Here is a 27,639-nt window from a genome sequence, read left to right as displayed (position 1 = left end):
GGAATGTTTGTGTTTTTTCTACAGGATGCTACAGGAGTATGCCAGCTGCCAGAGGTGGTTGCTGAGACTTGCTGATCCTGGTTACATGAAGATTCAGCTCTCGTGGTTCGGGTCCCTGGAGTCATTCCTCTGCCCTGAGAGGAAGATGGAAGATTCCCCTTCATCTTTTGTCATCACAGAGATTTTGGCGTTGCTGCAGTCAGTGTTACCACTGCGTGTGTCCCGTCCCACTGTGGCCTACGCTCAGACCCTCTGTGCACTGCTGCTTGCTGGAGAAGACTGGACTCCGTTACCCTTGCCCCCCTCATTCCCCTGGTGACTTTTGCTGCCTTAACTGGTGTTGTCATTTTGCAGTCTGTAGCTTCACAGGAATGCCATCTGCGTGAAGCTGCTGTGGACTGGGGAACTCTGCCCTGGTTGTGCAGATCTCAGACATGGTTCCCTTGCCTGCTGTTTGTTCCAGAGATCCTAAACTGTCCTGGGAAAGACCTTGTTATTTTTGCTGCTATTGTAGCAGCCATTTACTGCTGCAGCCATTGTGTCTACAGTGTCTAGAGTTACCCTCCCCCAATCTATTGTTAGGCAAACACAGTGGGTAAACTTTCTGGAGTAGTTGCTAACAATTGGGAATTCTAAATTTTATTATAGGAGCGGCTTGATTACGGCCCTTGGTGGTAACAGCTGAGGAGAACCAGATGAGGTGCCCACTACTTATCGGGAGTGGCTCTGTTTGGTGCAGCCCTATGCTGTGGATTAGTGTTCATGCTATGGTTGGTTTGCAAACTCAGATCTCAACAGAAACGTGACAAGGTCGTTGTCACTCAAGCACTTGTGGCCATTGAACAAGGGGCCTCCCCTGGAATTTGGTTATCTATGCTCAGGAATTAGTTGGTATCTGAGTTCTCTGCTCTTGCACCCCATGGATCTGTGGATCCATTACACTGGGATGAGAGAGACTCAATGATTCTTTGATCAGCCCTTCTACATCGCTGAGGTTTCCTCATTGCACGCGATAGGGTGATCATGATTTCCCCACTAACTCATTTTCTGGATGGCCTCTTTTGTAGAGTTTGCCCTAGGTCATTTAGCAGTTACTGTCACACAGCACTGCGGTATCCAGAGACGGGCAACTTTCCTCATGCACAGACCAATCTAAGACACGGGGCCCGGTGGCGATAGGGTTACCCTACGACGGATAAGGCTGTGACATAGAGGAACAACCTAAGACAGGAGCCACAGCAGATGGACATAACTGCAGGGACCTAGACCAGCCTCATACTAGTAAAACAATAAGGGGGAGATATGGAGAGCCGCAATAACATTTGCCACCACAAGATAGCGCTGGCTTCCACTGCGCCCACGTGGAAAGCCGAGATAGCATTCGCCATTACAAGATGGTGCTGGCTTCCGCCGCGCCAGCCCGACTTCCTTTCAGGAAGTTAACTGTGCGCATGTGCAAGAGTGTGTTTGTGCCAGGTCTTTGCCCACTCCAGGGAGTGCCTATGAGATCATGGGTAAGCAACCAATCAGGTGTGGATGCGCCGCGCTAGGGTGTATATAAGCCACGCCATGCTGGCGCCCCGCGTCCCCTCTTTAAGATACAATAAACGCTTTGCTGCAGAAGGATTTGTGTGTATGCGCGTGCGTTCTTGCTGGCGAGATGATAGCGCGGGACAAAGTTTGAATTCGGGGAATTTTTGTATTAGGTACAATTTATCAAAACTGAATTAAGAAAAAAATTTACAGTATTATTCTCAAAATAACATCTATCTTTGTAAACCTCTTCATGCTATTAAATTTTGCCCTAAAGGCCTCCTACAATGATTGTCGCCAGTGCATGATGATTCCGTTTCTTCTGCCTGAAAGTAAAGGAAGGACCCCGAGTCCTGGCTCAAGTGCGCGAAGTTTTTCTTGGCCTGTCTCTCAGTGATTCGAACTCGGAAAGGTTGCTGCCCTCACGCTTCAACCTAACAGTGGACGGTCACCACCTAACACATAGTTCCGAGAGGAAACATGCCACAGGAAAAGGCTCTGTCTCTTTGGTTAATTTTTTTTAAAGCTAAGTGACGGGCACTAAATGAGCTTCTCCTCCTCAGCTTCGGGTTCCCAAGACAAAGGGCTTTCTTCTGTGTCAGGTCTAGCCTGTAGCTGGCCTTGTCTCACGGCTGCAGGTTTCCCTGTGGCTTCTCCTTAGTTTGACTGTACTTTCCAGACCCTTCCAGGTCAGGACCTTGTCCTTGCAGCAAGGCACCTGGTGGCCCCAGGCACATGGCTGTGTGCATGTGATCCTCGGCTCCCTGGACGGCCATGAGGCATTCTCATAACCAGTAATGAAAGCCGCGTGTGCCAGCTTAGAGAGCAAAAGGTGTAAAGGCACATTTTCTGTTTCATGGGTTTTTCTCTTTGTAGGGGACAGAGAGACAACCACACAAGGCAGCCAGACTGCTGTCACCTCTACAGTCCCCTTAGCCAGAGCTTGCACAGATCATAGGTATAACCCGTGTCCCCTTAGATGTTATGTCTCCAACCCCGGTCTTTGCCAAGACGTGCTTATAAAGAACTATTTCTGTGTGTCTCCCTTCATACCAAACTTAGCACCCACACAGTTCATATCCAGTTAGAAACCTTTTCTATGGGAAGCTGAGAACTTCTTAAGAGACTGCCATTGTTCATGTAAAACATGAACACAGCCAAGTAAAGCTGAGAGTGGACGGGGCTTACTCAGCACTGTGCTCCCATGAGGGGCTCATGGCAGGCAGCCCACTTCTGACCCACATCCGCTGACCAGCAAGTGCCTCTGAAGCCGGACCAGCTCAAGGTTTAGCCGCCTGGCTCCGAAAGCACCGTGTTTCACATTTGGGAGGAACTGTTTGACCTTGAAGCACAAGTTCTGATTGACTAGAGCAGCAGACCCTGGAGTCCTTTGTATCTCAGACTTTTACTGATGTACCAGGTCCCAGGTTCTGCTACAAGGGGTGGGGTGGGGTGCGCATGCCAAGCAAAATTTAAATTCTATATCTTTAAGCAACACCCCACGAGCAAACTTGAGCCTCGGGACCACAGGCAAGACCAAATTTTCTGCTCCAAGTGACCTGCCTGGTGAACTCAGGGCACAGGCCCACAGGAACAGCTGAAGACCTGTAGATAGGAAAAACTGCACGCCCGAAAGCAGAACACTCTGTTACCATAACTAGCTGAAAGAAAACAGGAAAACAGGTCTACAGCATTCCTGACAAACAGGACAGTCTAGCCACTGTCAGAAATAGCAGAATAAAGTAACCCTAGAGATATCTGATGGCAAGAGGCAAGCACAGGAACCCAAGCAACAGAAACCAAGACTACATGGCATCATCGGAGCCCAATTCTCCCACCAAAGCAAACATGGAATATCAAAACACAACAGAAAAGCAAGATCTAGTTTCAAAATCATATTTGATCATTATGCTGGAGGACTTCAAGAAAGACGTGAAGAACTCCCTTAGAGAAACACAGGAAAACATAAATAAACAAGTAGAAGCCTAAAGAGAGGAATCACAATAATCCCTGAAAGAATTCCAGGAAAACACAATCAAACAGTTGAAGGAATTAAAAATGAAAATAGAAGCAATAAAGAAAGGACACAGGGAAACAACCCTGGATATAGAAAACCAAAGGAAAACACAAGGAACGAATACAAAAGATAGAAGAGAGAATCTCAGGAAGAGAAGATTCCATAGAAGTCATCGACTCAACTGTCAAAGATAATGTAAAGCGGAAAAAGCTACTGGTCCAAAACATACAGGAAGTCCAGGACTCAATGAGAAGATCAAACCTAAGGATAATAGGTATAGAAGAGAGTGAAGACTCCCAGCTCAAAGGACCAGTAAATATCTTCAACAAAATCATAGAAGAAAACTTCCCTACCCTAAAGAAAGAGATACCCATAAGCATACAAGAAGCCTACAGAACTCCAAATAGATTGGACCAGAAAAGAAACTCCTCCCGTCACATAATAGTCAAAACACCAAACGCACAAAATAAAGAAAGAATATTAAAAGCCGTAAGGGAAAAAGGTCAAGTAACATATAAAGGCAGACCTATCAGAATCATACCAGACTTTTCACGGGAGACTATGAAAGCCAGAAGATCCTGGACAGATGTCATACACACCCTAAGAGAACACAAATGTCAGCCCAGATTACTGTATCCTGCAAAACTCTCAATTAACACAAATGGAGAAACCAAGATATTCCATGACAAAATCAAATTTACACAATATCTTTCTACAAATCGAGCGCTACAAAGGATAATAAATGGTAAAGCCCAACATAAGGAGGCAAGCTATACCCTAGAAGAAGCAAAAAACTAATCGTCTTGGCAACAAAACAAAGAGAAGAAAAGCACACAAACATAACCTCAAATCCAAATATGAATATAACAGGAAGCCATAATCACTATTCCTTAATATCTCTCAACATCAATGGTCTCAACTCCCCAATAAAAAGACATAGATTAACAAACTGGATATGCAACAAGGACCCTGCATTCTGCTGCCTACAGGAAACACACCTCAGAGACAAAGACAGACACTACCTCAGAGTGAAAGGCTGGAAAACAACTTTCCAAGCAAATGGTCAGAAAAAGCAAGCTGGAGTAGCCATTCTAATATCAAATAAAATCAATTTTCAACTAAAAGCCATCAAAAAAGATAAGGAAGGACACTTCATATTCATCAAAGGAAAAATCCACCAAGATGAACTCTCAATCCTAAATATCTATGCCACAAATACAAGGGCACCTACGTAAGTAAAAGAAACCTTACTAAAGCTCAAAACACACATTGGACCTCACACAATAACAGTAGGAGATTTCAACACCCCACTCTCATCAATGGACAGATCATGGAAACAGAAATTAAACAGCGACGTAGACAGACTAAGAGAAGTCATGAGCAAAATGGACTTAACAGATATTTATAGAACATTCTATCCTAAAGCAAAAGGATATACCTTCTTCTCAGCTCCTCATGGTACTTTCTCCAAAATTGACCATATAATTGGTCAACAAACGGGCCTCAACAGGTACAGAAAGAGAGAAATAATCCCATGAGTGCTATCAGGCCAGCACGGCCTAAACCTGGTCTTCAATAACAATAAGGGAAGAACACCCACATATACGTGGAAGTTGAACAATACTCTACTGAACGATAACCTGGTCAAAAAAGAAATAAAGAAAGAAATTAAAGACTTTTTAGAATTTAATGAAAATGAAGGTACAACATACCCAAACTTATGGGACACAATGAAAGCTGTGCTAAGAGGAAAACTCATAGCTCTGAGTGCCTGCAGAAAGAAACAGGAGAGAGCACATGTCAGCAGCTTGACAGCACACCTAAAAGCTCTAGAACAAAAAGAAGCAAATACATCCAGAGGAAGTAGAACACAGGAAATAATCAAACTCAGAGCTGAAATCAGCCAAGTAGAAACAAAAAGGACCATAGAAAGAATCAACAGAACCAAAAGTTGGTTCTTTGAGAAAATCAACAAGATAGATAAACCCTTAGCCAGACTAACCAGAGGACACAGAGAGTGTGTCCAAATTAACAAAATAAGAAATGAAAAGGGAGACATAACTACAGATTCAGAGGAAATTCAAAAAATCATCAGATCTTACTATAAAAACCTATATTCAACAAAACTTGAAAATCTGCAGGAAATGGACAATTTCCTAGACAGATACCAGGTACCGAAGTTAAATCAGGAACAGATAAACCAGTTAAACAACCCCATAACTCCTAAGGAAATAGAAGCAGTCATTAAAGGTCTCCCAACCAAAAAGAGCCCAGGTCCAGACAGGCTTAGTGCAGAATTCTATCAGACCTTCATAGAAGACCTCATACCAATATTTTCCAAACTATTCCACAAAATTGAAACAGATGGAGTACTACCGAATTCCTTCTATGAAGCCACAATTACTCTTATACCTAAACCCAAAGACCTAACAAAGAAAGAGAACTTCAGACCAATTTCCCTTATGAATATCGACGCAAAAATACTCAATAAAATTCTGGCAAAACGAATCCAGGAGCACATCAAAACAATCATCCACCATGATCAAGTAGGCTTCATCCCTGGCATGCAGGGATGGTTTAATATATGGAAAACCATCAACGTGATCCATTATATAAACAAACTGAAAGAACTGAACCACATGATCATTTCATTAGATGCTGAGAAAACATTTGACAAAATTCAACACCCCTTCATGATAAAAGTCCTGGAAAGAATAGGAATTCAAGGCCCATACCTAAACATAGTAAAAGCCATATACAGCAAACCAGTTGCTAACATTAAACTAAATGGAGAGAAACTTGAAGCAATCCCACTACAATCAGGGACTAGACAAGGCTGCCCACTCTCTCCCTACTTATTCAGTATAGTTCTTGAAGTTCTAGCCAGAGCAATCAGACAACAAAAGGAGGTCAAGGGGATACAGTTCAGAAAAGAAGAAGTCAAAATATCACTATTTGCAGATGATATGATAGTATATTTAAGTGATCACAAAAGTTCCACCAGAGAACTAATAAAGCTGATAAACAACTTCAACAAAGTGGCTGGGTATAAAATTAACTCAAATAAATCCTTCCTCTACACAAAAGAGAAACAAGCCGAGAAAGAAATTAGGGAAACGACACCCTTCATAATAGACCCAAATAATATAAAATACCTCGGTGTGGCTTTAACCAAGCAAGTAAAAGATCTGTACAATAAGAACTTCAAGACTCTGAAGAAAGAAATTGAAGAAGACCTCAGAAGATGGAAAGATCTCCCATACTCATGGATTGGCAGGACTACTATAGTAAAAAATGGCCATTTTACCAAAAGCGATATACAGATTCAATGCAATCCCCATCAAAATACCAATCCATTTCTTCAAAGAGTGAGACAGAACAATTTGCAAATTCATCTGGAATAACAAAAAACCCAGGATAGCTAAAGCTATCCTCAACAATGAAAGGACTTTAGGGGGAATCACTATCCCTTAACTCAAGCAGTATTACAGAGCAATAGTGATAAAAACTGCATGGTATTAGTACAGAGACAGACAGATAGACCAATGGAACAGAATTGAAGACCCAGAAATGAACCCACAAATATGGGCACTTGATTATTGACAAAGGAACCAAAACCATCCGATGGAAAAAAGATAGCATTTTCAGCAAATGGTGCTGGTTCAATTGGAGGTCAGCATGTAGAAGAATGCAGATCGATCCATGCTTATCACCATGTAAAAAGCTTAAGTCCAAGTGGATCAAGGACCTCCACATCAAACCAGATACACTCAAACTAATAGAAGAAAATCTAGGGCAGCATCTCGAACACATAGGCACTGGAAAAAATTTCCTGAACAAAACACCAATGGCTTATGCTCTAAGATCAAGAATCGACAAATGGGATCTCATAAAACTGCAAAGCTTCTGTAAGGCAAAGGACACTGTGGTTAGGACAAAACGGCAACCAACAGATTGGGAAAAGATCTTTACCAATCCTACAACAGATAGAGGCCTTATATCCAAAATATACAAAGAACTCAAGAAGTTAGAACACAGGGAGACAAATAACCCTATTAAAAAATGGGGTTCAGAGCTAAACAAAGAATTCACAGCTGAGGAATGCCGAATGGCTGAGAAACACCTAAAGAAATGTTCAACATCTTTAGTCATAAGGGAAATGCAAATCAAAACAACCCTGAGATTTCACCTCACACCAGTGAGAATGGCTAAGATCAAAAACTCAGGTGACAGCAGATGCTGGGGAGGATGTGGAGAAAGAGGAACTCTCCTCCATTGTTGGTGGGATTGCAGACTGGTAAAACCATTCTGGAAATCAGTCTGGAGGTTCCTCAGAAAATTGGACATTGAACTACCTGAGGATCCAGCTATACCTCTTGGGCATATACCCAAAAGATCCCCCAACATATCAAAAAGACACATGCTCCACTATGTTCATAGCAGCCTTATTTATAATAGCCAGAAGCTGGAAAGAACCCAGATACCCTTCAACAGAGGAATGGATACAGAAAATGTGGTACATCTACACAATGGAATATTACTCAGCTATCAAAAACAATGACTTTATGAAATTCATAGGCAAATGGATGGAACTGGAAAATACCATCATGAGTGAGGTAACCCAATCACCAAAAAAAAAAAAAAAAAAAAAAAAAAAAAAAAAAAAAAAAAAAAAAAAAAAAAAACCACACACACATGGTATGCACTCATTGATAAGTGGCTATTAGCCCAAATGTTTGAATTACCCTAGATGCCTAGAACACATGAAACTCAAGATGGATGATCAAAATGTGAATGCTTCACTCCTTCTTTAATGGGGAACAAGAATACTTTTGGCAGGGAATAGAGAGGAAAAGATTAAAACAGAGACTGAAGGAACACCCATTCAGAGCCTGCCCCACATGTGGCCCATACATATACAGCCATCCAATTAGACAAGATGGATGAAGCAAAGAAGTGTAGACAGATAGGAGCCAGATGTAGATGTCTCCTGAGAGACACAGCCAGAATACAGCAAATACAGAGGCGAATGCCAGCAGCAAACCACTGAACTGAGAACAGGACCCAGTTGAAGGAATCAGAGAAAGAACTGGAAAGCTTGAAGGGGCTTGAGACCCCATATGAACAACAATGCCAAGCAACCAGAGCTTCCAGGGACTAAGCCACTACCTAAAGACTATACATGGACTGACCCTGGACTCTGACCTCATAGGTAGCAATGAATATCCTAGTAAGAGCACCAGTGGAAGGGGTAGCCCTGGGTCCTGCTAAGACTGAACCCCCAGTGAACTAGATTGTTGGGGGGAGGGCGGCAATGGGGGAGGATGGGGAGGGGAACACCCATAAAGAAGGGGAGGGGTAGGGAATAGGGGGATGTTTGCCCGGAAACCGGGAAAGGGAATAACACTCGAAATGTATATAAGAAATACTCAAGTTAATAAAAAAAAACTGGTGCCCTTGGGAGGATCTTGTTATTAAAAAAGAAAAAAAGAAATTGAAGGTCCTAATAGTTTAGATCTAAAGGTTATAAAATATTCAGGAGATGTTGATGAAGTCTGTAGAGATGTTAGTATAAGGTCTTGATTAGGAAAACTGGAGAGTAGGAGTTTCTCATTGAATTAGCATATATTTGGGAGAAATGAAATTCTGAGTGACTTAACTTACTTCTGGAGTCTGAAGAAAGAAACAAAATGGGGAGGAGAAGAGAGATATGCGGGGCGGAGGGAAGGAGAGAGTGAAAAGAGGACAGAGACCAGGGAAGGAAGGATGATAAAGGAACAGAAAAAAAAAGGGTAAACGAGCACAGGGAAGAGGAGCAGAGGAGAGAAGGGGGTAAACATCAGGGGTATTAAAGGGAAGATGACATTACTACTAATAATAAGCCCGTGCAGTGGCACATGCCTTTAATCCCAACACTCAAGAGGCAGAAGCAGGTGTATCTCTGTGAAGTCAAAGCTGGGTCTACATAGTGATTTCCAGGTCAGACAGACATACATAGTAATATTCAATTTAAAGACTCTGACCTCATAGGTAGCAATGAATATCCTAGTAAGAGCACCAGTGGAAGGGGAAGCCCTGGGTCCTGCTAAGACTGAACCCCCAGTGAACTAGATTTTTGGGGGAGGGCGGCAATGGGGGGAGGATGGGGAGGGGAACACCTATAAAGAAGGGGAGGGGGAGGGGGATGTTTGCCCGGAAACCGGGAAAGGGAATAACACTCGAAATGTATATAAGAAATACTCAAGTTAATAAAAATAAAAAACAAAAAAACAATAGAGTTGGAAAGAAGTTTTTTTTAAAAAAAAAAGCAATCATAAGCAAATGATGAAAAATTAACCAGGTCAAGAAGCAGAATAAGTTCATTTTTTGTCACATAGGATTTAACATTTAAGTTTATTCAGTTAGAAGAAATGCCAATGGAATCTAGATATATAATTTCCCTGTTTTTGATGGGACTAATTAACAAAGGTCACAGTTTTTTCAATAAAATGCAACTTTGTGTTTTGAAAATATTAATAAAAGTATTGACCCTTGTATGAGTTATAGAAATAGAAGAATTTATGGAATAGAATACAATTGAAGACACTAGGAAAGAGAGAGACACAATAGGCAAATAGCTAGGAATATGGAAATGTTGTGGATATTGATAAACATGGCACACCATCTTGTACAGTACCTCCATTTCAATTACACAACTTCTCCCTGAGATAACAAAAGGCTTCACACAGCTTTCCTTCCAAGTGAAATTTGCTACACTGATCAAGCCTAACTTCTCCAGGTGACACTCAAGTCCTCTTTCTTTGGAGGAACCCCGATTTCCTATACCACTGGTATACCACTCCTATACCACTGGTCTGGGGATTGGGGCACTCCCTTCTGGCCATTCTTCACCTCCACACAGCCAGGCACCTGAAGGGCTGCAAGCCTTCACCAGACACTGTTTCTCCCATGGAAAAACCTACTGTGCCTCCATATGCACCTCCTCCAGGCCAGAGTTCTAGATCATGAAAAATGCAGAATTCTCAGCCTACCAAATGGTTAAGTTTATGTTCATCCACTGGCTTTTTTACTGACTTTAATCTATCCCTTAGAGCCCATCCTACATGCTATCCCCTTGAGTTACTTTTTTTCTTTTTCAAACCTAAACTATGTTCTATCCCAGGACTTTAAGACAGCTTCAACAGTCAGCAAGAATCCCTTCAGCTATACGAATTCCCAGTCTTCTTCTCACCTCCAATAGAGAAAAGTCCCAATCGGCCCACATCCCTTACCCTTCAGCTCTGAGCCACAGGTGGAGAAATGAAGTGTGCCACGAGGAGCAAGTCAGTTAGCAGCACTCTTTATGGCCTCTGCATTGGCTCCTGCCTCCAAGTCCCTGCCTTGTTTTGAGTTCCTGCCTTGATGCAGAATAGTGATGTGGAAAAATAACCAAAATAAAGCCTTTCCTACCCAAGTTGCTTTTGTTTTAGTGGTTCATCTCAGCAATAGAATGCCTGACTAAAACAACCCATAAGAAAGAACACCCACTCTTCCACAGGAACCTGATCCTGCTCAGAGTGCCTATCATGCTACTGTCTTGCATTGACATTAATCACTTCTAATAAATCTATTCAAAAAGGAAGGAAGGAAGGAAGGGAGGGAGGGGGAGGGAGGCAAGACAGACACAAACAGAAGAACAGAAGAACAGGAAGAAAGAAAGAAACAAAGAAAGGAAAGAGTCCTTGAGCTGGGCAAGGTGGTGCATGCCTTTAATCCCTGCATTCAGAAGGCAGAAGCATGCATGTCTCTGTGACTTCGAGGCAGCCAGTGCTATGGAAAGAAACCCCAGCATAAATTTTAAAATTTCAAATAAGACGGTCCATCACAGTGTCCCCTTGAAGTCCAAACCTGAAACCTTTCAGGTATAAGTTGACATTATTCAAGGCTAATTTTAAAAACTTAAAGAAAAATTTTTGCACAGAGGCCTCATTAATCTAATCTAATATTAGATTAATGTTCAATTTTTGTATTGATGCTGTATGTCAACTAAATTATTTCAAAGAATTATTTACCAACTGATCAGAAAATAGAAGTGCAATCGCTTCTCGGCCTTTTGGCTAAGATCAAGTGCAGAAAATAGAAGTGTTCATTGTATTTTCTAAGATTTATCAGCTCTATGTTGCCCCACCTTCTTTTGGCAAAACTATCTGAAAAGAAAGCACTGCAAGACACCCGCGGATCCCGGCCTGCAGCAGCTCTCTGCTCCCAGACCCTGTGGGAAAGAGACCTCACCGCCTGGTCAGGTGGGCACTCCTGAGACTGCAGAGCGGAAGAGACCACCAACACTGCTCACCCCTGCCCACATCCCTGGCCCAAGAGGAAACTGTATAAGGCCTCTGGGCTCCCGTGGGGGAGGGCCCAGGAGCAGCAGGACACCTGCCTGAGACACCGCCGGAACCTGAAGGAAACAGACCGGATAAACAGTTCTCTGCCCCCAAATCCCGTGGGAGGGAGAGCTAAACCCTCAGAGAGGTAGACACGCCTGGGAAACCAGAAGAGACTGCACTCTGCATACACATCTCGGACGCCAGAGGAGGACACCAGAGGCCATCTGGAACCCTGGTGCACTGAGGCTCCCGGAAGGGACAGCGCGGGTATTCCTGGTTGCTGCCGCCACAGAGAGCCCGTGGGCAGCGCCCCGCGAGCGAACTTGAGCCTCGGGACCACAGGTAAGACCAGCTTGTCTGCGGCAAGAAAGCTGCCTGGTGAAATCGGGACACAGAGGCGGAATTCCTCTAGGACCGGGCATGTCCTGTGTTTACCGGAAATCCCACACCCGCGGATCCCGGCCCGCAGCTGCTCTCTGCTCCCAGACCCTGTGGAAAAGAGACCTCACCACCTGGTCAGGTGGGCACTCCTAAGGCTGCAGAGCGGAAGAGACCACCAACACTGCCCACCCCTGCCCACATCCCTGGCCCAAGAGGAAACTGTATAAGGCCTCTGGGCTCCCGTGGGGGAGGGCCCAGGAGCGGCAGGACCCCTGCCTGAGACACCTCCGGAACCTGAAGGAAACAGACCGGATAAACAGTTCTCTGCACCCAAATCCCGTGGGAGGGAGAGCTAAACCTTCAGAGAGGCAGACAAGCCTGGGAAACCAGAAGAGACTGCTCCCTGCACACACATCTCGGACGCCAGAGGAAAAAGCCAAAGACCATCTGGAACCCTGGTGCACTGAAGCTCCCGGAAGGGGCGGCACAGGTCTTCCTGGTTGCTGCTGCTGCAGAGAGCCCCTGGGCAGCATCCCACGAGCGAACCTGAGCCTCGGGACCACAGATAAGACCAAATTTTCTGCTGCAAGAAAGCTGCCTGGTGAACTCAAGACACAGGCCCACAGGAACAGCTGAAGGCCTAGAGAGAGGAAAAACTACACGCCCGAAAGCAGAACACTCTGTCCCCAGAACTGACTGAAAGAGAGGAAAACAGGTCTACAGCACTCCTGACACACAGGCTTATAGGACAGTCTAGCCACTGTCAGAAATAGCAGAACAAAGTAACACTAGAGAAAATCTGATGGCGAGAGGCAAGCGCAGGAACCCAAGCAACAGAAACCAAGACTACATGCCATCATCGGAGCCCAATTCTCCCACCAAAACAAACATGGAATATCCAAACACACCAGAAAAGCAAGATCTAGTTTCAAAATCATATTTGATCATGATGCTGGAGGACTTCAAGAAAGTCCTTAGGGAAACACAGGAAAACATTAATAAACAAGTAGAAGCCTACAGAGAGGAATCGCAAAAATCCCTGAAAGAATTCCAGGAAAACACAATCAAACAGTTGAAGGAATTAAAAATGGAAATAGAAGCAATCAAGAAAGAACACATGGAAACAACCCTGGATATAGAAAACCAAAAGAAGAGACAAGGAGCTGTAGATACAAGCTTCACCAACAGAATACAAGAGATGGAAGAGAGAATCTCAGGAGCAGAAGATTCCATAGAAATTATTGACTCAACTGTCAAAGATAATGTAAAGCGGAAAAAGCTACTGGTCCAAAACATACAGGAAATCCAGGACTCAATGAGAAGATCAAACCTAAGGATAATAGGTATAGAAGAGAGTGAAGACTCCCAGCTCAAAGGACCAGTAAAGATCTTCAACAAACTCATAGAAGAAAACTTCCCTAACCTAAAAAAAAGAGATACCCATAGACATACAAGAAGCCTACAGAACTCCAAATAGATTGGACCAGAAAAGAAACACCTCCCGTCACATAATTGTCAAAACACCAAACGCACAAAATAAAGAAAGAATATTAAAAGCAGTAAGGGAAAAAGGTCAAGTAACATATAAAGGGAGACCTATCGGAATCACACCAGACTTCTCGCCAGACACTATGAAGGCCAGAAGATCCTGGACTGATGTTATACAGACCCTAAGAGAACACAAATGCCAGCCCAGGTTACTGTATCCAGCAAAACTCTCAATTAACATTGATGGAGAAACCAAGATATTCCATGACAAAACCAAATTTACACAATATCTTTCTACAAATCCAGCACTACAAAGGATAATAAATGGTAAAGCCCAACATAAGGAGGCAAGCTATACCCTAGAAGAAGCAAGAAACTAATCGTCTTGGCAACAAAACAAAGAGAATGAAAGCACACAAACATAACCTCACATCCAAATAGGAATATAACGGGAAGCAATAATCACTATTCCTTAATATCTCTCAACATCAATGGCCTCAACTCCCCAATAAAAAGACATAGATTAACAAACTGGATACGCAACGAGGACCCTGCATTCTGCTGCCTACAGGAAACACACCTCAGAGACAAAGACAGACATTACCTCAGAGTGAAAGGCTGGAAAACAATTTTCCAAGCAAATGGTCAGAAGAAGCAAGCTGGAGTAGCCATTCTAATATCAAATAAAATCAATTTTCAATTAAAAGTCATCAAAAAAGATAAGGAAGGACACTTCATATTCATCAAAGGAAAAATCAACCAAGATGAACTCTCAATCCTAAATATCTATGCCCCAAATACAAGGGCACCTACATACGTAAAAGAAACCTTACTAAAGCTCAAAACACACATTGCACCTCACACAATAATAGTGGGAGATTTCAACACCCCACTCTCATCAATGGACAGATCAGGGAAACAGAAATTAAACAGAGATGTAGACAGACTAAGAGAAGTCATGAGCCAAATGGACTTAACGGATATTTATAGAACATTCTATCCTAAAGCAAAAGGATATAACATCTTCTCAGCTCCTCATGGTACTTTCTCCAAAATTGACCATATAATTGGTCAAAAAACGGGCCTCAACAGGTACAGAAAGATAGAAATAATCCAATGCGTGCTATCGGACCACCACGGCCTAAAACTGGTCTTCAATAACAATAAGGGAAGAATGCCCACATATACGTGGAAATTGAACAATGCTCTACTCAATGATAACCTGGTCAAGGAAGAAATAAAGAAAGAAATTAAAAACTTTTTAGAATTTAATGAAAATGAAGATACAACATACTCAAACTTATGGGACACAATGAAAGCTGTGCTAAGAGGAAAACTCATAGCGCTGAGTGCCTGCAGAAAGAAACAGGAAAGAGCATATGTCAGCAGCTTGACAGCATACCTAAAAGCTCTAGAACAAAAAGAAGCAAATACACCCAGGAGGAGTAGAAGGCAGGAAATAATCAAACTCAGAGCGGAAATCAACCAAGTAGAAACAAAAAGGACCATAGAAAGAATCAACAGAACCAAAAGTTGGTTCTTTGAGGAAACTAACAAGATAGATAAACCCTTAGCCAGACTAACGAGATGACACAGAGAGTGCATCCAAATTAACAAAATCAGAAATGAAAAGAGAGACATAACTACAGATTCGGAGGAAATTCAAAAAATCATCAGATCTTACTATAAAAACCTATATTCAACAAAATTTGAAAATCTTCAGGAAATGGACAATTTCCTAGACAGATACCAGGTATCGAAGTTAAATCAGGAACAGATAAACCAGTTAAACAACCCCATAACTCCTAAGGAAATAGAAGCAGTCATTAAAGGTCTCCCAACCAAAAAGAGCCCAGGTCCAGACGGGTTTAGTGCAGAATTCTACCAAACCTTCATAGAAGACCTCATACCAATATTATCCAAACTATTCCACAAAATTGAAACAGATGGAGCCCTACCAAATTCCTTCTACGAAGCCACAATTACTCTTATACCTAAACCACACAAAGACACAGCAAAGAAAGAGAACTTCAGACCAATTTCCCTTATGAATATCGACGCAAAAATACTCAATAAAATTCTGGCAAATCGAATCCAAGAGCACATCAAAACAATCATCCACCATGACCAGGTAGGCTTCATCCCAGGCATGCAGGGATGGTTTAATATACGGAAAACCATCAACGTGATCCATTATATAAACAAACTGAAAGAACAGAACCACATGATCATTTCATTAGATGCTGAGAAAGCATTTGACAAAATTCAACACCCCTTCATGATAAAAGTCCTGGAAAGAATAGGAATTCAAGGCCCATACCTAAACATAGTAAAAGCCATATACAGCAAACCAGTTGCTAACATTAAACTAAATGGAGAGAAACTTGAAGCAATCCCACTACAATCAGGGACTAGACAAGGCTGCCCACTCTCTCCCTACTTATTCAATATAGTTCTTGAAGTTCTAGCCAGAGCAATCAGACAACAAAAGGAGGTCAAGGGGATACAGATCGGAAAAGAAGAGGTCAAAATATCACTATTTGCAGATGATATGATAGTATATTTAAGTGATCCCAAAAGTTCCACCAGAGAACTACTAAAGCTGATAAACAACTTCAGCAAAGTGGCTGGGTATAAAATTAACTCAAATAAATCAGTTGCCTTCCTCTATACAAAAGAGAAACAAGCCGAGAAAGAAATTAGGGAAACGACACCCTTCATAATAGGCCCAAATAATATAAAGTACCTCGGTGTGACTTTAACCAAGCAAGTAAAAGATCTGTACAATAAGAACTTCAAGACACTGAAGAAGGAAATTGAAGAAGACCTCAGAAGATGGAAAGATCTCCCATGCTCATGGATTGGCAGGATTAATATAGTAAAAATGGCCATTTTACCAAAAGCGATCTACAGATTCAATGCAATCCCCATCAAAATACCAATCCAATTCTTCAAAGAGTTAGACAGAACAATTTGCAAATTCATCTGGAATAACAAAAAACCCAGGATAGCTAAAGCTATCCTCAACAATAAAAGGACTTCAGGGGGAATCACTATCCCTGAACTCAAGCAGTATTACAGAGCAATAGTGATAAAAACTGCATGGTATTGGTACAGAGACAGACAGATAGACCAATGGAATAGAATTGAAGACCCAGAAATGAACCCACATACCTATGGTCACTTGATCTTTGACAAAGGAGCCAAAACCATCCAATGGAAAAAAGATAGCATTTTCAGCAAATGGTGCTGGTTCAACTGGAGGGCAACATGTAGAAGAATACAGATCGATCCATGCTTATCACCCTGTACAAAGCTTAAGTCCAAGTGGATCAAGGACCTCCACATCAAACCAGACACACTCAAACTAATAGAAGAAAAACTAGGGAAGCATCTGGAACACATGGGCACTGGAAAAAATTTCCTGAGCAAAACACCAATGGCTTACGCTCTAAGATCAAGAATCGACAAATGGGATCTCATAAAACTGCAAAGCTTCTGTAAGGCAAAGGACACTGTGGTTAGGACAAAACGGCAACCAACAGATTGGGAAAAGATCTTTACCAATCCTACAACAGATAGAGGCCTTAAATCCAAAATATACAAAGAACTCAAGAAGTTAGACCGCAGGGAAACAAATAACCCTATTAAAAAATGGGGTTCAGAGCTAAACAAAGAATTCACAGCTGAGGAATGCCGAATGGCTGAGAAACACCTAAAGAAATGTTCAACATCTTTAGTCATAAGGGAAATGCAAATCAAAACAACCCTGAGATTTCACCTCACACCAGTGAGAATGGCTAAGATCAAAAACTCAGGTGACAGCAGATGCTGGCGAGGATGCGGAAAAAGAGGAACACTCCTCCATTGTTGGTGGGATTGCAGACTGGTACAACCATTCTGGAAATCAGTCTGGAGGTTCCTCAGAAAATTGGACATTGAACTGCCTGAGGATCCAGCTATACCTCTCTTGGGCATATACCCAAAAGATGCCTCAACATATAAAAGAGACACGTGCTCCACTATGTTCATCGCAGCCTTATTTATAATAGCCAGAAACTGGAACGAACCCAGATGCCCTTCAACAGAGGAATGGATACAGAAAATGTGGTACATCTACACAATGGAATATTACTCAGCTATCAAAAACAACGGCTGTATGAAATTCGTAGGCAAATGGTTGGAACTGGAAAACATCATCCTGAGTGAGCTAACCCAATCACAGAAAGACATACATGGTATGCACTCATTGATAAGTGGCTATTAGCCCAAATGCTTGAATTACCCTAGATGCCTAGAACAAATGAAACTCAAGACGGATGATCAAAACGTGAATGCTTCACTCCTTCTTTAAAAGGGGAACAAGAATACCCTTGGCAGGGAAGAGAGAGGCAAAGATTAAAACAGAGACTGAAGGAACACCCATTCAGAGCCTGCCCCACATGTGGCCCATACATATACAGCCACCCAATTAGACAAGATGAATGAAGCAAAGAAGTGCAGACCGACAGGAGCCGGATGTAGATCGCTCCTGAGAGACACAGCCAGAATACAGCAAATACAGAGGCGAATACCAGCAGCATACCACTGAACTGAGAATAGAACCCCCGTTGAAGGAATCAGAGAAAGAACTGGAAGAGTGTGAAGGGGCTCGAGACCCCATATGTACAACAATGCCAAGCAACCAGAGCTTCCAGGGACTAAGCCACTAACTAAAGACTATACATGGACTGACCCTGGACTCTGACCTCATAGGTAGCAATGAATATCCTAGTAAGAGCACCAGTGGAAGGGGAAGCCCTGGGTCCTGCTAAGACCGAACCCCCAGTGAACTAGACTGGTGCGGGGAGGGCGGCAATGGGGGGAGGGTTGGGAGGGGAACACCCATAAGGAAGGGGAGGGGGGAGGGGGATGTTTTCCCGGAAACCGGGAAAGGGAATAACACTCGAAATGTATATAAGAAATACTCAAGTTAATAAAAAAAAAAAAAAGCACTGCAAATGGTCAGCATCGGTGAATTAAACTCTAAACTTAGGACCATTCACGTAAAGTTAAGCAGAAGCGAAAAGCTCACACTCAGAAGGAAGACACACCTTGACTTTTGGGCACAGCACACAAAGCACTGGACAGCTAGTATTCAGATGGAGACAGAGCACTTTCTACTCTAACTGCCTCTTAAAATTCTTATCTAACTCAAACTTCAAACCGCTGAAGCAAATTAAATAGCTCTATATGCCTTCTGGATAATATTTAGCCTGGAGATCATAATCACATATTCCCTCACATCATACACAACAACATTCAGAAGATGTCTGGTCTGTTTTAGATAGTCAGAAAAATAAATTCGATTTCTGATTTAAATTTTTCTCCCTAATTGTTAAATATTAAAGTCCTTCCTTATCAAAGCACCAGTCTTCTAACACTAAAGAAGGGTCAAAGAATGCTATAATAAAAAGCTTTAGTGCAGGCACGGTATTTGTAGATAATCAAAGCTGCACCACCTTTTTAATTTTATATTTTATTTGTTTTACTGTTAATTTTTAATGATCTTTGATCCACCATAATTATTATATAACAATACAGATATTCTTGGATATTTTATGTATTTACATTTCAAACACTATCCCCTCTCTCCCCTCTCCCATACCCTCTCCTGCTCCCCCTGGTTCTATGAGGATGCTCTCACTCCCACCCACACACTCCCACCTGAACACCCTGGCACTCGCCTACATCAGGGAAATAGCCTTCACAAGACCAAGGGCTTTTCCTCCTATTGATTCTGGACAAGGCCATCCTCTGCTACATATGTGGTTGGAGCCATGGATCCCTCCATGTATACTCATTGGTTGGTGGTTTAGTCCCTGGGAGCTCTGGTGGGGTCTCATTGGTTGATATTGTTGTTCTTCCTATGGTGTTGCAAACCCCTTCAGTGCCTTCAGTTCTTTCTCTAACTCCCCCTTTGGGGTCTCTGTGCTTAGTCTGATGATTAGCTGCAAGCATCCTCATCTGAATCAGTAAGGCTCTGGCAGAGCCTCTCAGAAGACATCCATATCAGGCTCCTGTCAGCAAGCACTTCTTGGCATCAGCAATAGTAACTGGTTTGGTGGCTGCTTATGGGATGGATCCCCAGGTGGGGCAGTCTCTGGATGACCTTTTCTTCAGTCCCTGCTTTACTCTTTATCCCTGTATTTCCTCCCGTGAATATTTTGTTCTCCCTTCTAAGAAGGAATGAAGCATCCACATTGTGGTCTTTCTTCTTCTTGAGCTTTATATGATCTGTGAATTTTTTCATAGGTATTCCAAGCTTTTGGGCTAATATCCACTTGTCAGTGAGTGCATACCATGTGTGTTCTTTTGTGACTGGGTTACATCACTCAGAATATTTTCTAGTTCCATCCATTTGCCTAAGAATATCATGTAGTCAATGTTTTTAATAGCTGAGTAGCACTCCATTGTGTAAAGACAATACAATTTTTAATTAATTTATTTATTTTTACATTCCAGATTGCCATATCCCATACCTCATCCCGCCCCCGGTCTCCACAAGGATGTCCCCACCCTATCCACTCCATTACATCTCTAAAGTTCCTGGAGTCTCCAGTCTCTTGAGGGTTAGGTGCATCTTCTCTGACTGAACCCAGACCGGGGAGTTCTCTGCCTGGTTGGTGATCCAGTGTCAGAGATCTCAGGGGTCCAGGTCAATTGAGACTGCTGGTCCTCCTACAGGGTTGGCCTCCTCAGCTTCCTCCAGCTTTTCCTAATTCAACCAGAGGGGTCAGCATCTTCTGTTCATTGGTTGAATACAGATATCTGCATCTGACTCTTTCCGCTGCTTGTTGGGTCTTTTTGGAGGGCAGTCATGGTAGGTCCCTTTTTATGAATGCCCCATAGCCTCAGTAATGGTGTCAGGTCTTGAGACCTCCTCTTGAGCTGGATCCAACTTTGGGCCTGTCACTGGACCTTCTTTTTCTCAGGCTCTTCTCCATTTCTATCCCTGCATTTCTTTTAGACAGAAAGAATTATGGGTCAGAGCTTTGACTGTGAGATAGTAGCCCCATCCCTCACTTGATGCCCTATTTTTCTGCTGAAGGTGGGTTCAATAAGTTCCCTCTCCCCACTGTAGGGACTCTCTTCTATGGTGTCCCCCTTTGAGCCCTGAGGATCTCTTACTTGCCAGGTCTTTGGTACATTATAGAGCGTCCTCCCAACCTCCTTCCTCCCAAGGTCACCTGTTTCCATTCTTTCTGCTGGCCCTCGGGGCTTCAGTCCTTTACCCCTACCCAATACCAAATCATGTTCTCCTCTCCCCACATTCCTATCCCCTTTCCCTCCCCTGTCCCTCTCTTCCTCCTCCCTTGTGGTTGCTTTCTTCTCCCTCCCAAGTGGGACTGAGGTGTCCTCACTAGGGCCCCTCAGCTTGTTGACATTTTTGAGTTCTCAGATCATATAAACCTTTCGTATTTACAATAAAACTTGTTTTAAAATCTAAAATGCTTCTAGGCCAATGAGGCACATTCTCTAGTTGATGCACAAAAGCATCGAAAAATTAAAAGAAATGAAGATTGCTCTTTCAAAAGTTCATTGGAAATAAAAAGGGGGTAACAAATATGTAAAACATTTAGCAATCTAGGAAGAAAATCTTGTTTTGTTTAACAGAAAAATAATTGAGATCCAAGCACCCTTTAATAAATTAGTTTTGTACCCAGCACATTTAAATAGAAGCTCTAAGCTCTATTTATGTATGTTTGTACAATGTACAAAGATGTTAAAATTAAATTGTAAAAGCTCTAATTTACTGATCTAAACAGAAACAAATATATACACAAATGAAGCTTTAGAAAACTAAGAACTACGAATCCAATACAGCTCGCCTCCCCCATTGATGTGTTCAGACATGATGTCCAGAGTGACAATATCATAAGGGAGTGGAGCTGTAAGGGCAGGGCCTACTGTAAGGTCCTAATGTCACTAGGATTAAAAGGTGTTTTTTCATGTCACCTTAGTAACTCCAGTAAGAAGACTGCTCTACAAGGAGTAAGATTGGTCCCATTAGATCAGATATGACAACCATGGCAGACATAACAGGATACAACCCCCACCAGAACTGAGCTGATACAAAAGCATGAATAAACCTCTCCCCTTTATAAAGGTATCTCTGACAGATACAGTAAATACTGAAACAAAATTACAAAACCCAAATGTTTTCAAGTTTACAAGACTTGCTTAATCTTTAGAAAAATAAGAATATTGGTGATTCGATTAAAGAAGAAATGCAAGAGCTTTCACTATTAAATGCAAGACAAATACATGACTTTCCATGCTGTGATTACTGCTAAAATACAAAGTTTATCAACCAGAAAAATAATTTTTTTATTAACTTGAGTATTTCTTATATACATTTCGAGTGTTATTCCCTTTCCCGGTTTCCGGGAAAACATCCCCCTCCCCCCTCCCCTTCCTTATGGGTGTTCCCCTCCCAACCCTCCCCCCATTGCCGCCCTCCCCCCATAGTCTACTTCACTGGGGGTTCAGTCTTAGCAGGACCCAGGGCTTCCCCTTCCACTGGTGCTCTGACTAGGATATTCATTGCTACCTATGGGGTCAGAGTCCAGGGTCAGGCCATGTATAGTATTTAGGTAGTGGCTTAGTCCCTGGAAGTTCTGGTTGCTTGACATTGTTGTACTTTTGGGGTCTCGAGCCCCTTCAAGCTCTTCCAGTTCTTTCTCTGATTCCTTCAATGGGGGACCTATTCTCACTTCAGTGGTTTGCTGCTGGCATTCGCCTCTGTATTTGCTGTATTCTGGCTGTGTCTCTCAGGAGCGATCTACATCCGGCTCCTGTCGGTCTGCACTTCTTTGCTTCATTCATCTTGTCTAATTGGGTGGCTGTATATGTGTGGGCCACATGTGGGGCAGGCTCTGAATGGGTGTTCCTTCAGTCTCTGTTTTAATCTTTGCCTCTCCCTTCCCACCCAAGGGTATTCTTTTTCCTCATTTAAAGAAGGAGTGAAGCATTCACATTTTGATCATCTGTCTTGAGTTTTGTTTGTTCTAGGGATCTAGGGTAATTCAAGCATTTGGGCTAATAGCCACTTATCAATGAGTGCATACCATGTATGTCTTTCTGTGATTGGGTTAGCTCACTCAGGATGATATTTTCCAGTTCCAACCATTTGCCTACGAATTTCATAAACTCGTTGTTTTTGATAGCTGAGTAATATTCCATTGTGTAGATGTACCACATTTTCTGTATCCATTCCTCTGTTGAAGGGCATCTGGGTTCTTTCCAGTTTCTGGCTATTATAAATAAGGCTGCGATGAACATAGTGGAGCACGTGTCTTTTTTATATGTTGGGGCATCTTTTGGGTATATGTCCAAGAGAGGTATAGCTGGATCCTCAGGCAGTTCAATGTCCAATTTTCTGAGGAACCTCCAGACTGATTTCCAGAATGGTTGTACCAGTCTGCAATCCCACCAACAATGGAGGAGTGTTCCTCTTTCTCCACATCCTCACCAGCATCTGCTGTCACCTGAGTTTTTGATCTTAGCCATTCTCACTGGTGTGAGGTGAAATCTCAGGGTTGTTTTGATTTGCATTTCCCTTATGACTAAAGATGTTGAACATTTCTTTAGGTGTTTCTCAGCCATTCGGCATTCCTCAGCTGTGAATTCTTTGTTTAGCTCTGAACCCCATTTTTTAATAGGGTTATTTGTTTCCCTGCGGTCTAACTTCTTGAGTTCTTTGTATATTTTGGATATAAGGCCTCTATCTGTTGTAGGATTGGTAAAGATCTTTTCCCAATCTGTTGGTTGCCGTTTTGTCCTAACCACAGTGTCCTTTGCCTTACAGAAGCTTTGCAGTTTTATGAGGTCCCATTTGTCGATTCTTGATCTTAGAGCATAAGCCATTGGTGTTTTGTTCAGGAAATTTTTTCCAGTGCCCATGTGTTCCAGATGCTTCCCTAGTTTTTCTTCTATTAGTTTGAGTGTGTCTGGTTTGATGTGGAGGTCCTTCATCCACTTGGACTTAAGCTTTGTACAGGGTGATAAGCATGGATCGATCTGTATTCTTCTACATGTTGCCCTCCAGTTGAACCAGCACCATTTGCTGAAAATGCTATCTTTTTTCCATTGGATGGTTTTGGCTCCTTTGTCAAAAATCAAGTGACCATAGGTGTGTGGGTTCATTTCTGGGTCTTCAATTCTATTCCATTGGTCTATCTGTCTGTCTCTATACCAATACCATGCAGTTTTTATCACTATTGCTCTGTAATACTGCTTGAGTTCAGGGATAGTGATTCCTCCTGAAGTCCTTTTATTGTTGAGGATAGCTTTAGCTATCCTGGGTTTTTTGTTATTCCAGATGAATTTGCAAATTGTTCTGTCTAACTCTTTGAAGAATTGGATTGGTATTTTGATGGGGATTGCATTGAATCTGTAGATTGCTTTTGGTAAAATGGCCATTTTTACTATATTAATCCTGCCAATCCATGAGCATGGGAGATCTTTCCATCTTCTGAGGTCTTCTTCAATTTCTTTCCTCAGTGTCTTGAAGTTCTTATTGTACAGATTTTTACTTGCTCGGTTAAAGTCACACCGAGGTACTTTATACTATTTGGGTCTATTATGAAGGGTGTCGTTTCCCTAATTTCTTTCTCGGCTTGTTTCTCTTTTGTATAGAGGAAGGCTACTGATTTATTTGAGTTAATTTTATACCCAGCCAATTTGCTGAAGTTGTTTATCACCTTTAGTAGTTCTCTGGTGGAACTTTTGGGATCACTTAAATATACTATCATGTCATCTGCAAATAGTGATATTTTGACCTCTTCTTTTCCGATCTGTATCCCCTTGATCTCCTTTTGTTGTCTGATTGCTCTGGCTAGAACTTCAAGAACTATATTGAATAAGTAGGGAGAGAGTGGGCAGCCTTGTCTAGTCCCTGATTTTAGTGGGATTGCTTCAAGTTTCTCTCCATTTAGTTTAATGTTAGCAACTGGTTTGCTGTATATGGCTTTTACTATGTTCAGGTATGGGCCTTGAATTCCTATTCTTTCCAGGACTTTTATCATGAAGGGGTGTTGAATTTTGTCAAATGCTTTCTCAGCATCTAATGAAATGATCATGTGGTTCTGTTCTTTCAGTTTGTTTATATAATGGATCACGTTGATGGTTTTCCGTATATTAAACCATCCCTGCATGCCTGGGATGAAGCCTACTTGATCATGGTGGATGATTGTTTTGATGTGCTCTTGAATTCGGTTTGCCAGAATTTTATTGAGTATTTTTGCATCGATATTCATAAGGGAAATTGGTCTGAAGTTCTCTTTCTTTGTTGTGTCTTTGTGTGGTTTAGGTATAAGAGTAATTGTGGCTTCGTAGAAGGAATTCCGTAGTGCTCCATCTGTTTCAATTTTGTGGAATAGTTTGGATAATATTGGTATGAGGTCTTCTATGAAGGTTTGATAGAATTCTGCACTAAACCGGTCTGGACCTGGGCTCTTTTTGGTTGGGAGACCTTTAATGACTGCTTCTATTTCCTTAGGAGTTATGGGGTTGTTTAACTGGTTTATCTGTTCCTGATTTAACTTCGATACCGGGTATCTGTCTAGGAAATTGTCCATTTCCTGAAGATTTTCAAGTTTTGTTGAATATAGGTTTTTATAGTAAGATCTGATGATTTTTTGAATTTCCTCTGAATCTGTAGTTATGTCTCCCTTTTCATTTCTGATTTTGTTAATTTGGACGCACTCTCTGTGTCCTCTCGTTAGTCTGGCTAAGGGTTTATCTATCTTGTTAGTTTTCTCAAAGAACCAACTTTTGGTTCTGTTGATTCTTTCTATGGTCCTTTTTGTTTCTACTTGGTTGATTTCAGCTCTGAGTTTGATTATTTCCTGCCTTCTACTCCTCCTGGGTGTATTTGCTTCTTTTTGTTCTAGAGCTTTTAGGTGTGCTGTCAAGCTGCTGACATATGCTCTTTCCTGTTTCTTTCTGCAGGCACTCAGAGCTATGAGTTTTCCTCTTAGCACAGCTTTCATGGTGTCCCATAAGTTTGGGTATGTTGTACCTTCATTTTCATTAAATTCTAAAAAGTTTTTAATTTCTTTCTTTATTTCTTCCTTGACCAGGTTATCATTGAGTAGAGCATTGTTCAATTTCCACGTATATGTGGGCATTCTTCCCTTATTGTTATTGAAGACCAGTTTTAGGCCGTGGTGGTCCGATAGCACGCATTGGATTATTTCTATCTTTCTGTACCTGTTGAGGCCCGTTTTTTGACCAATTATATGGTCAATTTTGGAGAAAGTACCATGAGGAGCTGAGAAGAAGGTATATCCTTTTGCTTTAGGATAGAATGTTCTATAAATATCCGTTAAGTCCATTTGGCTCATGACTTCTCTTAGTCTGTCGACATCACTGTTTAATTTCTGTTTCCATGATCTGTCCATTGATGAGAATGGGGTGTTGAAATCTCCCACTATTATTGTGTGAGGTGCAATGTGTGTTTTGAGCTTTAGTAAGGTTTCTTTTACGTATGTAGGTGCCCTTGTATTTGGGGCATAGATATTTAGGATTGAGAGTTCATCTTGGTGGATTTTTCCTTTGATGAATATGAAGTGTCCTTCCTTATCTTTTTTGATGACTTTTAGTTGGAAATTGATTTTATTTGATATTAGAATGGCTACTCCAGCTTGCTTCTTCTGACCATTTGCTTGGAAAGTTGTTTTCCAGCCTTTCACTCTGAGGTAGTGTCTGTCTTTGTCTCTGAGGTGTGTTTCCTGTAGGCAGCAGAATGCAGGGTCCTCGTTGCGTATCCAGTTTGTTAATCTATGTCTTTTTATTGGGGAGTTGAGGCCATTGATATTGAGAGATATTAAGGAATAGTGATTATTGCTTCCCATTATATTAATATTTGGATGTGAGGTTATGTTTGTGTGCTTTCATTCTCTTTGTTTTGTTGCCAAGACCATTAGTTTCTTGCTTCTTCTAGGGTATAGCTTGCCTCCTTATGTTGGGCTTTACCATTTATTATCCTTTGTAGTGCTGGATTTGTAGAAAGATATTGTGTAAATTTGGTTTTGTCATGGAATATCTTGGTTTCTCCATCAATGTTAATTGAGAGTTTTGCTGGATACAGTAACCTGGGCTAGCATTTGTGTTCTCTTAGGGTCTGTATGACATCAGTCCAGGATCTTCTGGCCTCATAGTTTCTGGCGAGAAGTCTGGTGTGATTCTGATAGGTCTGCCTTTATATGTTACTTGACCTTTTTCCCTTACTGCTTTTAATATTCTTTCTTTATTTTGTGTGTTTGGTGTTTTGACTATTATGTGTCTGGAGGTGTTTCTTTTCTGGTCCAATCTATTTGGAGTTCTGTAGGCTTCTTGTATGCCTATGGGTATCTCTTTTTTTAGGTTAGGGAAGTTTTCTTCTATGATTTTGTTGAAGATATTTACTGGTCCTTTGAGCTGGGAGTCTTCACTCTCTTCTATACCTATTATCCTTAGGTTTGATCTTCTCATTGAGTCCTGGATTTCCTGTATGTTTTGGACCAGTAGCTTTTTCCGCTTTACATTATCTTTGACAGTTGAGTCAATGATTTCTATGGAATCTTCTGCTCCTGAGATTCTCTCTTCCATCTCTTGTATTCTGTTGGTGAAGCTTGTATCTACAGCTCCTTGTCTCTTCTTTTGGTTTTCTATATCCAGGGTTGTTTCCATGGGTTCTTTCTTGATTGCTTCTATTTCCATTTTTAATTCCTTCAACTGTTTGATTGTGTTTTCCTGGAATTCTTTCAGGGATTTTTGTGTCTCCTCTCTATGGGCTTCTACTTGTTTATTTATGTTTTCCTGGAATTC

The 27,639-nt window shown here is 41.8% G+C and overlaps 1 long non-coding RNA gene across 1 annotated transcript in view; it reads right to left on the bottom strand.

Moving 5' to 3' along the window:
- Positions 1-19,436: 19,436 nt before the first annotated feature.
- Positions 19,437-27,639, bottom strand: part of LOC134483767 (uncharacterized) — a 39,922-nt gene continuing 31,719 nt past the window's right edge. Inside the window, exon 3 of the long non-coding RNA XR_010060732.1 lies at positions 19,437-20,787. This is a non-coding gene — a long non-coding RNA (uncharacterized LOC134483767). The remainder of the gene's footprint in view (positions 20,788-27,639) is intronic.

The sequence above is a fragment of the Rattus norvegicus genome, chromosome 1 (genome assembly GCF_036323735.1).
Source record: "Rattus norvegicus strain BN/NHsdMcwi chromosome 1, GRCr8, whole genome shotgun sequence".
Lineage (NCBI taxonomy): Eukaryota > Metazoa > Chordata > Mammalia > Rodentia > Muridae > Rattus > Rattus norvegicus.
This window is presented reverse-complemented; position numbering and strand designations above follow the sequence as displayed.